This window comes from Haliotis rufescens, unplaced genomic scaffold, assembly GCF_023055435.1.
Source record: "Haliotis rufescens isolate VD_foot unplaced genomic scaffold, xgHalRufe1.0.p SCAF_52, whole genome shotgun sequence".
NCBI classification, from domain to species: Eukaryota; Metazoa; Mollusca; class Gastropoda; order Lepetellida; family Haliotidae; genus Haliotis; species Haliotis rufescens.
The window spans coordinates 2,495,722-2,509,615 of record NW_025964246.1 but is presented as its reverse complement, the minus strand read 5'-3'; positions in this window follow the sequence as shown (position 1 = coordinate 2,509,615).

Below are 13,894 nucleotides of genomic sequence, written 5' to 3'. Positions count from 1 at the left end.
CCGGACAAGTAAAAGCAGCCACACACACACCCCATCTCTTCTTTCGACAAGCGTTCCCCTTTACCAAAATCAATATCTATCCAAGCACACTGTACAACCATCTGACTGATGAGCTGCTTCGCCTGCCGCTGCATCTGTTTGTTTGGTAATACGTGTACGTCCTACACAAGCGAGTCATTAACCCCCGCTTGCCCTTCCACCGCGCTCCATCTCCACTCTAACCCTATACTAGCTGTTGGCGACGAAACCTGCCTCGACGACGGCGACTTGACGTAGCTGTTTCTGCCAGACTATATTTATCCAGCATATTTAAATCATGTTGACACGAGTTTCAAACACTATCACTTGGGGAAGTTCAACCGTATATACAATGTCATTCTTATTTCATTAGATCATTAACACAAAGACTAAAAGATATATATTTACAAAATTGGTCTCAATCTGTATCTGAATCAAACAAATGTTTTTATTACAAAATGGTAAAATATGATTTATATCCCAAACAGTATTTATCTTGTTTAAATGTAAAAAAAATCCGAGTTCCCCTAGCAAGATTTCGATATTGTTCACAGGATTTATTTATTGAAACTGGACGTTACACGGGTATTAAAAGAGAAGAACGCATTTGTCACTTGTGCGCCCTAAATGACATTGAAGATGAATACCTCTTCCTTCTTATATACCCATTTTATGCAACATTAAGGGCTAAGTACATACCTGAATATTACCATGTCAATCCCAATTTCTATAAATTCACATCTCTGTTATACAACTTACTTTTACAAAATGAATCTATGTACATTTATCATGCAATGAGACACAGAAAAAATATTATGTTATAGACTCTACTCATAAATGTACTATAGGCATGTTACGCTTGACGTAACAGGTGACTATGCTTGTCTTAAGAGGCCACTAACGGGATTGGGTGGTCAGGCTCGCTGACTTGGTTGATGCATGTCATCGATCCTAATTGCGTGGATCGATGCTCATGATATCAATCACTGGATTATCTGGTCCAGACACGATTAATTACAGACCGTCGTCATATAGCTGGAATATTGCTGAGTGCGGCGTGAGAGAACAAACAAACAAACAAACAAACAAACAAACTACTTCGGGATGTGAGAATTCCTGTCTAGGCAAAGTCAACCAGTGACTGAAGTCATGAGCACAGGTCCCCGCCATCAGGATACAATGACACGCTGGCCTTTAACAAAGCCATAGAGCCTGCCCACCCGATCACCATTTCAATCCCACTATCTCTCTGACATTTGACTCGTGTAGGTTCGTGTTGAGCCCGCATTTAAAATACAGGCATTAGGTGAAGTTTACATCAATCATACCTTCCCGGCTAAATGTCATTCTGCAGCGTGGTCTGGGGAACGCGGCGAGAGTCATGTCACATCAGGAAATTACGTTGTTGCGAGATCATCTGGGAGATATCAGAATGCGCCATGTCTGCAACAATGCACTCGACATGGCGAGGCGGAAACTATATCTTGTTCAAATGGTAAAACTAGGAAAGAAACAGGGTGGTTTAAAGCCTGGCAAACATTCATGTGAAATTGGCTATTCTCACGTCTCGTTATTGATGTAAGTAAAGTGGAGTGTGAATTAATCAATACTTCAGATGTAATACACTGTCCCAGACATGTCTGAAGTATGTCCAGATGTCTGGTAACAGCTGACGCTATGTATTACTGCCACGCCCACTTTACCTCACACCGCCAGAAGCAACAAGCAATTTTACAAGCAAGTTATGACATTTTATTGACGGGTCCTGTGTGTTTTCGTCATTAGAAATATGATTTGTTCATTTTCATTAAATAAATATAATTTTATATATTGGCATAAATAGAGAACCTCACCCTCGTTTATTTTTATATCAAATATATCAACGAGTTGATATATTTGATATCAAAAGACACTAGGGTTAGATTGTATTATCATCCAACATCATTCTTCCAACTGTTTCAGTTTGTAGTCAGTAATAAGCAGTGTCTTAAGTGTAAAAAGTGCTACAGTAGCAGAGCCATAAGTGATGGCATTTCATTGTGACGTCATGGTAACAATGACATCACAATAGTCTGCAAAGCATTGCAATGCAATTTTATTGCAGCGATATCTACAATGTAGATATCGCTTGATCTCACCCAAGCGATATCTCCTGTGGGAGCCAGTTTTGGATGATAAATTATAATCTCTCGAACCATGACCCTTTAAGAAAGTCTGAAACAAAATACACAGTGACACAGTTTAACGTCGCGTTTAATATTACTGCACGTATATAGCGACATCAGGGGAGACACGGGATGTTACCTGCTTAAAACATTTCCACAAAGTATGACATACTTGACATGCGCTATGTACTTACACTGTCTATTGTGTGGATCCAACAAAGGCCAATAGGTTCGGCTGTTCGTGGTGACATAACGCTGGTTGCATGTACAAAGTTTGTAAGCATACATGTGTTCCCTATATATCCTGCAGGCATGTCGAGATCATTGCCCCTATATATCTTGCAGGCAGGTCGTGATCAATGTTCCTTTATATCCTGCAGGCATGTCGTGATCAATGTTCCTATATATCCTGCCGGCATGTCGAAATCAATGTTCCTATATATCCTGCAGGTATGTCGTGATCAATGTTCCTATATATCCTGCCGGCATGTCGAAATCAATGTTCCTATATATCCTACCGGCATGTCGAGATCAATGTTCCTATATATCCTGCAGGTATGTCGTGATCAATGTTCCTATATATCCTGCAGGTATGTCGTGATCAATGTTCCTATATATCCTGCCGGCATGTCGAAATCAATGTTCCTATATATCCTACCGGCATGTCGAGATCAATGTTCCTATATATCCTGCAGGTATGTCGTGATCAATGTTCCTATATATCCTGCCGGCATGTCGAAATCAATGTTCCTATATATCCTGCAGGTATGTCGTGATCAATGTTCCTATATAACATGCTGCCGGCATGTCGTGATCAATGTTCCTATATAACATGCTGCCATGTCGTGATCAATGTTCCTATATACCCTGCTGGCATGTTGAGATCAATGTTCCTTTATAACGTGCTGCCATGTCAAGATCGGTATCCTTATATATCCTGCCGCCATGTCGAAATCAATGTTCCTATATATCCTGCAGGTATGTCGTGATCAATGTTCCTATATATCCTGCCGGCATGTCGAAATCAATGTTCCTATATATCCTACCGGCATGTCGAGATCAATGTTCCTATATATCCTGCAGGTATGTCGAGATCAATGTTCCTATATATCCTGCAGGTATGTCGTGATCAATGTTCCTATATATCCTGCAGGTATGTCGTGATCAATGTTCCTATATATCCTACCGGCATGTCGAGATCAATGTTCCTATATATCCTGCAGGTATGTCGTGATCAATGTTCCTATATATCCTGCCGGCATGTCGAAATCAATGTTCCTATATATCCTGCAGGTATGTCGTGATCAATGTTCCTATATAACATGCTGCCGGCATGTCGTGATCAATGTTCCTATATAACATGCTGCCATGTCGTGATCAATGTTCCTATATACCCTGCTGGCATGTTGAGATCAATGTTCCTATATAACGTGCTGCCATGTCAAGATCGGTATCCTTATATATCCTGCCGCCATGTCGAAATCAATGTTCCTATATATCCTGCAGGTATGTCGTGATCAATGTTCCTATATATCCTGCCGGCATGTCGAAATCAATGTTCCTATATATCCTACCGGCATGTCGAGATCAATGTTCCTATATATCCTGCAGGTATGTCGAGATCAATGTTCCTATATATCCTGCAGGTATGTCGTGATCAATGTTCCTATATATCCTGCCGGCATGTCGAAATCAATGTTCCTATATATCCTACCGGCATGTCGAGATCAATGTTCCTATATATCCTGCAGGTATGTCGTGATCAATGTTCCTATATATCCTGCCGGCATGTCGAAATCAATGTTCCTATATATCCTGCAGGTATGTCGTGATCAATGTTCCTATATAACATGCTGCCGGCATGTCGTGATCAATGTTCCTATATAACATGCTGCCATGTCGTGATCAATGTTCCTATATACCCTGCTGGCATGTTGAGATCAATGTTCCTATATAACGTGCTGCCATGTCAAGATCGGTATCCTTATATATCCTGCCGCCATGTCGAGATCATTGCTCCTATATATCCTGCCGACATGTCGATATCAGCATCACTAAATATGATGTCGTCATGTTGAGATCAATGCCCTTATATATCCTGCCGCCATGTCGAGATCAATGCCCTTATATATCCTGCCGCCATGTCGAGATCAATGCCCTTATATATCCTGCCGCCATGTCGAGATCAATGCCCTTATATATCCTGCCGCCATGTCGAGATCAATACCCTTATATAACCTACCGCCATGTCGAGATCAATGCCCTTATATATCCTGCCGCCATGTCGAGATCAATGCCCTTAGATATCCTGCCGCCATGTCGAGATCAATACCCTTATATAACCTACCGCCATGTCGAGATCAATGCCCTTATATATCCTGCCGCCATGTCGAGATCAATGCCCTTATATATCCTGCCGCCATGTCGAGATCAATGCCCTTATATATACTGCCGCCATGTCGAGATCAATATCATTATATATCCTGCCGCCATGTCATCGATTTGTCGTCTATCTGATTCACCTTTTGCCGTGCATCTGTATGTTGACGAAGGTCCATGTGGTGACCTGCTGACTGACCAGTCCTTGACCCAAAATTGTTGACCTCTGTAACGGCCAATGCGCCTGAGCAATTACTTCAGGGCATGGTCCGACAATTACCCAAGACCTACTCATCCCACGGTGTGACTGCCGGGTGGGTCCCGCTCGTCAGCTTTTCACCGTAGCCCCTTGTTTGATCAGTCCACAATGTCCAGCAAACAAAGCCAGAAAAAAACTCAGACGCGTGCTGTCAACCCTACCATATATCTAAATGAGTCGAATGTGTACCTCATCAACACGTTCGTTGTAGTAGCTCAATATATCCACAATGGTTGAATATATCCACAATGGTTGAATATATCACCACATCTTTGCCGTGGTTGAATATATTACCACATCTTTGCCGTGGTTGAATATATTACCACATCTTTGCTGTGGTTGAATATATTACCACATCTTTGCCATGGCTGAATATATTACCAAATCTTTGCCATATTCATGACATAAACATAGGTGGAATATCTCATGACATAAACATAGATGGAATATGTCATGACATAAACATAGGTTGAATATTGTATGACATAAACATAGGTGGAATATCTCACGACATGATCATAAGTAGAATATGTCATGACAGAAACGTTGGTTGAAAATATATTATAACATAAACATAGGTGGAATATGTCATGACATAAACATAGGTGGAAATTTTTTATGACATACACATAAGTTGAATATCTCATGACATCAACATAGGTTGCATATCTCATGACATATACAGAGTTTGAATATGTCACGACAGAATCATAGGTGGAATATATCACGACATATCATAAGTGGAATATATCACGACATATCATAAGTGGAATATATCATGACAGAAACATAGGTTGAATATGTCATGACATGAAAATAGGTGGAATATGTCATGACATTAACAAAGGTGGAATATCTCATGACATAAACAAAGGTGGAATATGTCATGACATAAACATAGGTTGAATATGTCATGACATAAACATAGGTAGGATATGTCATGACATAAACAAAGGTGGAATATCTCATGACATAAACAAAGGTGGAATATCTCATGACATAAACATAGGTGGAATATGTCATGACATAAACATAGGTGGAATATCTCATGACATAAACAAAGGTGGAATATGTCATGACATAAACAAAGGTGGAATATGTCATGACATAAACATAGGTTGAATATGTCACGACAGTAACATAGGTGGAATATATCACGACATATCATAAGTGGAATATCTCATGACATAAACATAGGTTGAATATGTCATGAGTTTAACAAAGCTGGAATATCTCATGACATAAACATAGGTAGAATATGTCATGACATAAACAAAGGTGGAATATGTCATGACATCAACAAAGGTGGAATATCTCATGACATAAACATAGGTTGAATATGTCATGAGTTTAACAAAGCTGGAATATCTCATGACATAAACATAGGTAGAATATGTCATAACATAAACAAAGGTGGAATATGTCATGACATCAACAAAGGTGGAATATGTCATGACAGAAACATAGGTGGAATATGTCATGACATAAACATAGGTGGAATATGTCATGACATAAACATAGGTGGAATATGTCATGACATAAACATAGGTAGGATATGTCATGACATAAACATAGGTGGAATACGTCATGACATAAACATAGGTGGAATATCACACGACATAAACATAGGTAGAATATGTCATGACATAAACAAAGGTGGAATATGTCATGACATCAACAAAGGTGGAATATCTCATGACATAAACATAGGTTGAATATGTCATGAGTTTAACAAAGCTGGAATATCTCATGACATAAACATAGGTAGAATATGTCATGACATAAACAAAGGTGGAATATGTCATGACATAAACATAGGTGGAATATGTCATGACAGAAATATAGGTTGAATATGTCATGACATAAACAAAGGTGGAATATGTCATGACATAAACATAGGTGGAATATCACACGACATAAACATAAGTGGAATATCTCATGACATAAACATAGGTGGAATATTGTATGAAAGAAACATAGGTTGAATATCACACGACATAAACATAGGTGGAATATGTCATGACATAAACATAGGTGGAATATGTCATGACATAAACATAGGTGGAATATGTCATGACATAAACATAGGTAGGATATGTCATGACATAAACATAGGTGGAATACGTCATGACATAAACATAGGTCGAGTATGTCATGACATAAAAACGATGAATATGTCATGACAGAAACATAGGTGGAATATGTCATGACATAAACATAGGTGGGATATGTCATGATATAAACATAGTTCGAATATGTCATGACATAAACATAGGTGGAATACGTCATGACATAAACATAGGTTGAGTATGTCATGACATAAAAACGATTTATATGTCATGACAGAAACATAGGTGGAATATGTCATGACATCAACATAGGTAGAATATTTCAATATATGAACATAATTCGAATCTTAGAACACATCTAGATACATCGGTTGGTATCCTAACACATATACACACTCACAGGATGAATATCTCTTCATAGCTACTCATAGATTAAACATGACAGGAAAATCCCGATATAACGCGAGCTTGGGGGACATTCAGAACTCGTACGTTATAACATTAATAACCACAGAGTGGACACTCACATCACGCAGGCGTTTATTTTACCTTAGGAGGTCATTGAAAACAAATGAGATTTTTGTGATGAAAGATATGAAACCGGTTTGAAAGGTTTTCCCGAATATAAAAAAAGGTTAACGACAGAAACTTCATAAAACAAATTCCAATGAAGTTAACAGGGATATGACAAGGCCCATGGTAGAAAAAACGGATATAACAAGGCCATCGGCAGATAACCGGGATATAGCAATATCCAAGGTAAACACAACCTGGATATAACAAGGTCCATAATTTTTTAAAACACACACATATGACAAGGTTCATGGTAAAAAAAACGGACATAAGGTTATAGGCAGAAAACACGGACATAATAAAGTCCGTAATAAAACAAACCGGTTATAATATAATTATGGACAAAAAAAACGGATATAACAAGGTCCATGGTAAAACCCAGACAAAAACGGATATAAAAAGGTCATAATCTAATTCTGTGGGATTTATTCACATATGCAAGCTCACTCTATTTACAAGTGTTGAATACAAACATACGAAATATTCATTTAATTCATAGTGATATTGAAACACGATTCAGAAATTGCAAAGGACAGACAGCTGTCTCCGTGCCACTTATAGGTGTCTTGCATAATGGAGTTTGACAGTTGAGTTACACACAAGCTGCCAGGGATGGATCTATGTTGGAATATAGATAGCTAGTTAGACAAAGGTTAGCCCACGGGTGCCCTGTGGACGTCGCGTGTCATTCCCAAATATTGATCCACGTTATCAAGGCTGCATTTCAATCGTTGCTGTAGTATATAATAAGACGATGATTATACCGCATGAGTGTGTAGCGCTTGAGGTTAGAAATTCAACGCGAAATCTTAAAATAGATATCAAATTACAGGCGTCGTAACAAGACGGCCATCAGTGCCTTAATGACGTTCTTCTTGCATAGTGCATGCATATTTGTGTGACTATTTGTGTTTGTAAGTTTGTTGTTTAATGCCGCACTCAGCAATATTCCAGCTGTATGACGGCGGTCTGTAAATAATCGAGTCTGGACCAGACAATCCAGTCACTGATATCATGAGCATCGAACCACGCAATTGGGATACGATGACATGCATCAACCAAGTCAGCGAGCCTGACCACCCGATCCCGTTAGTTGCCTTTTACGACCAGCATAGTTGCCTTTTACGGTAAGTATAGGTTGCTGAAGACCTATTCTAATCCGGATCTTCACTGGTCGACTATTTGTGTAGTTTCAACAACTGAAGTGGTATAGAGATCGAAAATATAAACACTATTGCGGTATTATTGAACTACCACTGTTGCAATGGTATAACGATAGTTAAAACACTATTGCGATATTATTGAACTGCATCTGTTGCAATAGAAGTATTACGATAGTTAAAACACTATTGCGATATTATTGAACTACCACTATTGCAATGGTATAACGATAGTGAAAACACTATTGTGATATTATTAAACTGCCGCTGTTGCAATGGTTAAATGGTAGTTAAAACACTATTGCGGTATTATTGAACTACCACTGTTGCAATGGTTAAATGGTAGTTAAAACAATATTGCGGTATTATTGAACTACCACTGTTGCAATGGTTAAATGGTAGTTAAAACACTATTGCGGTATTATTGAACTACCACTGTTGCAATGGTTAAATGGTAGTTAAAACACTATTGCGGTATTATTGAACTACCACTGTTGCAATGGTTAAATGGTAGTTAAAACATCATTGTGATATTATTGAACTACCACTGTTGCAATGTTTAAATGGTAGTTAAAACACTATTGCGATATTATTGAACTACCACTGTTGCAATAGTTAAATGGTAGTTAAACACTATTGCGATATTATTGAACTACCACTGTTGCAATAGTTAAATGGTAGTTAAAACACTATTGCGGTATTATTGAACTACCACTGTTGCAATGGTATAACGATAGTGAAAACACTATTGTGATATTATTAAACTGCCGCTGTTGCAATGGTTAAATGGTAGTTAAAACACTATTGCGGTATTATTGAACTACCACTGTTGCAATGGTTAAATGGTAGTTAAAACAATATTGCGATATTATTGAACTACCACTGTTGCAATGGTTAAATGGTAGTTAAAACACTATTGCGGTATTATTGAACTACCACTGTTGCAATGGTTAAATGGTAGTTAAAACACTATTGCGGTATTATTGAACTACCACTGTTGCAATGGTTAAATGGTAGTTAAACACTATTGCGATATTATTGAACTACCACTGTTGCAATAGTTAAATGGTAGTTAAAACACTATTGCGGTATTATTGAACTACCACTGTTGCAATGGTATAACGATAGTGAAAACACTATTGTGATATTATTAAACTGCCGCTGTTGCAATGGTTAAATGGTAGTTAAAACACTATTGCGGTATTATTGAACTACCACTGTTGCAATGGTTAAATGGTAGTTAAAACAATATTGCGATATTATTGAACTACCACTGTTGCAATGGTTAAATGGTAGTTAAAACACTATTGCGGTATTATTGAACTACCACTGTTGCAATGGTTAAATGGTAGTTAAAACACTATTGCGGTATTATTGAACTACCACTGTTGCAATGGTTAAATGGTAGTTAAAACACTATTGCGGTATTATTGAACTACCACTGTTGCAATGGTTAAATGGTAGTTAAAACATCATTGTGATATTATTGAACTACCACTGTTGCAATGTTTAAATGGTAGTTAAACACTATTGCGATATTATTGAACTACCACTGTTGCAATAGTTAAATGGTAGTTAAAACACTATTGCGGTATTATTGAACTACCACTGTTGCAATAGTTAAATGGTAGTTAAAACACTTTTGCGATATTATTGAACTACCACTGTTGCAATAGTTAAATGGTAGTTAAAACACTTTTGCGAAGTATTGAACTAGATTTACAACTATTGCTATGGTACGCGGACATTTGTGCGGCGTCAAACAACAAACAAACAAACTATACACGGTTTCATCTCTGGCGAATCCCACGAGCACGGGTATTGTGCTGACAGAACTAAAAACCTATCACGGCGAAAACGATCAAAGGTTTTGGGCAAGGACTGGGCAAGGCAAAGGGGCCAAGGACTGCACATACATGCATGCATACATGCATGATTGCGGCGTATCAGACAACTATATAACCAATAAACAGATATTCTACCATGAATTTAGAACATACTCGATTTTGATTGGTCAGAGATAATCAAATATTATAGCTAAAATGGATAGAATTATCATTAAACCACCCGCATGTTATCAAAAATGAGCGTTCAATATTGACGTCATCTGGTTTGTTCTATGACGTTTCCATAATTGTAAAAATGGGTCAGTGACATTGATAATGATTACAGTAAATGTTTCAAAATCGATATTGTTGTTTCTTTTTATTTGATAACAAATTCCACCCATTTAAGCTATAATAACGGCAACGCTTTTTTCAGGGCATTATCATTTGCAGAAGCCCTCGGCCATATCATCTGCCCTCCCTTCGTCTGGCAGTTAATGGAAGACCTCAGGCTTCTGCACATGATAATGCCCTGAAAAATAGCATTACCTTTATAACAAGACACCCAACCCCCAACCCCCAACCCCACCACACTGAACATACATGATGTGATGCAGAAATATCATCCTCGATTATCTAGGGTATAATATCTCCATTCGATTATGATAAATACGCTTGACAATCGACCATGCAGAAATATTCATAATTTGTGTTTTCTTTTATCAGTACAGTCCGGAAAAAATTATGTCCGTGATACAGCCGTCGGTGTGGCCGAAGTGTAACGGTGTTAGAACTTGAACCATGCCTCACATATTATGGCGTTGTCACAATGTTCACAGTGAACAATGGGAATCATGGATTTATAGCCATGTTAAATAACTATGTGTACATGGTCACAGATGGTCATTGTAAACAAAGCTTGAAAAAGTTGAAACTCAAATACCTTCTGCGACTCGGAGTAAAATTAACATTCAAATTCAAATGATCATATTTGAAGTGATCAGTATACCACTATTAATCCATCATGTGTATCTCCAGTAACCTTAGGCCACTGTTAAGTATATCTGACATATTACAGATTTATCTTCATGGACGAATGAATGACTGAATGTCTTTATTTCAGCACGTCAGCACGTATATCACTGCTTTCCCCGTGAATTCTATCATTGTATGGACCGCCTCCGTGGTCTAATGGTAGAGCGTCAGCCCGGAGAGCGGAAGGTCCGAGGTTCGATCCCTGGCCGCGTCATACCAAAAGACGTTAAAAGATGGTACTTGTTGTTACACTGCCTGGCGCTCGGCATTAAGGGGCTAAAACAAGGACTGGTCGGCTCCGAGTCAGTATACTGTGTCTGAGTGGGGTATCCATGTTAAACTGCGGCATGGTATCTCAGTGAGCTAGCACTATAAATCGGCATCAGTCCGGACTAATATATTTATTATAAGGGTAACGCTATTTTACAGGGCATTATTATTTGCAGAAGCCCGATGTCTTCCAGTAATTGCCCGAAAAGATCGAGAGTTCTGCAAATGAAAATGCCCTATAAAATAAGGTTACCGTTATTATAGCTAAAATGGATAGAATTTGCTATCAAATAAAAATAAACAACAATATCGGTTTTGAAACATTTATGCAATCAATACGAATTTCACTGACCCACTTTTACAAATATGGAAACCTCATTTATCATCCAAAACTGGCTCCCACAGGAGATATCGCTTGGATGAGATCACACTGTAGATATTGCTTCAATGAAATTGAATCACAATGCTCAGCAGACCATTGTGACGTCACAATCAAATGACATCACTAATGGCCCTGCTACTGAAGCTGTTAGCAGTACTTTTTACACTGAAGGCACTGCTAATTACTGTCAACAAACTGAAAAAGTTGGAAGAATGATGTTGGATGATATAATCAAATCTCACCCGATTGTCTTTTGATATCAAATATATCAACACTCGTTGATATATTTGATATCAAAAGACATTCGAGTGAGATTCTATATAGAACAAACCAGATGACGTCTCTATTGAACGCCATGCCGAAGACCCGGGTTCGATTCCCGACATGGGTACAATGTGTGAAGCCCATTTCTGGTGTCCCCCGCCGTGATATTGCTGGAATATTGCTAAAAGCGGCATAAAACCATACTCACTCACTCACTCACTCTGATAACATGCGGGCGGTTTAAGGATAATTCTATCCATTTTAGCTATATAGTGTGATATGAGAGACGGGGCCCAGCTTAATTTGACGGCCGCATCACCGCGGAAGCTAATATGCTTAGAAAAGTACTTCTTTTAGTCATTGTCGGAAGGCATATATAAAAGGTATATGTACATTTATAAGCTGCAAAATGCAAAGTTGCAGTTACCACAATATTCAAAGGATGTGTGGCATTACATATCGTGCAGAAAAAACGAAAGAAATCGTGAAGAAAATTATTTCATGTTCTGAGGTCAACAGTTGGCACTTTTGTATGTACCATTGTGACGTCATACCTTTTGCGTCACAATGAGCGATATGTCATAATAGTGACGTGCAGTGTAGAACGACACCATTGCAAGTCTTGCTTAGTTTTCTACCTATGTTAGCTTACGAAGTTGCCGTGCTACATGCTGTCAGTGCATGTCATAAGTTTGAGTGAGGTATTACGGTGTAAACAAACTGCTTGAGTATGCACAGTGCCAAACTTTGTTCAAAGGCTGTTGACTCTGTAAATTCTGATAGACAACCCTCTAAAAACACCGAAGTCAATCCATGCCGCTTCACTCAATATATTTTCTAAGGCCAAAGAGTTCGCGGTTTTTTTAGTCATGGTAGAATGGAGATAAACATAATGTGTTTTCAATGTAGAGCTAGGTAAACTGTACCTCAAAGAACCAACATACCTAGATTTTCATGAAAGAATAACATCAAAGATGTTTTTAAAAACGCTTTATCTTAATCGCTAAGGCAAATAGCTTAGATGAATTCTGTCGAGAAGTGGTGACTAACGGTGATGAGGCGGTGAAACCTTGACTGTGCATACTTACAATCTTACGCTACCTCCTGTGGTCTGTAAATAACGATACTAATTATCAAAATCGGTATGACAGATTGACAAGTGGTACGACAATAATTGTGAAGAACTCAAGGCTCGGAACTTCCAGGTCTTAAATAACTTCAGACAGTTTGGGACTATTTTCTCTTAGGGCATGGGGTAGCCTAGTGGTAAAAGCGTTCGCTCGTCACGCCGAAGACCCGGGTTCGATTTCCCACATGGGTACAATGTGTGAAGCCCATTTCTGGTGTCCCCCACCGTGATATTGCTGGAATATTGCTAAAAGCGGCGTAAAACCATACTCACTCACTCAAACCGTTTGGAGATGAGGAGTTACGGCCTGAATATTGTGTATTGAGGAAATATTACAGAAATCTGTGTAGAAAAACGAAGAAAGA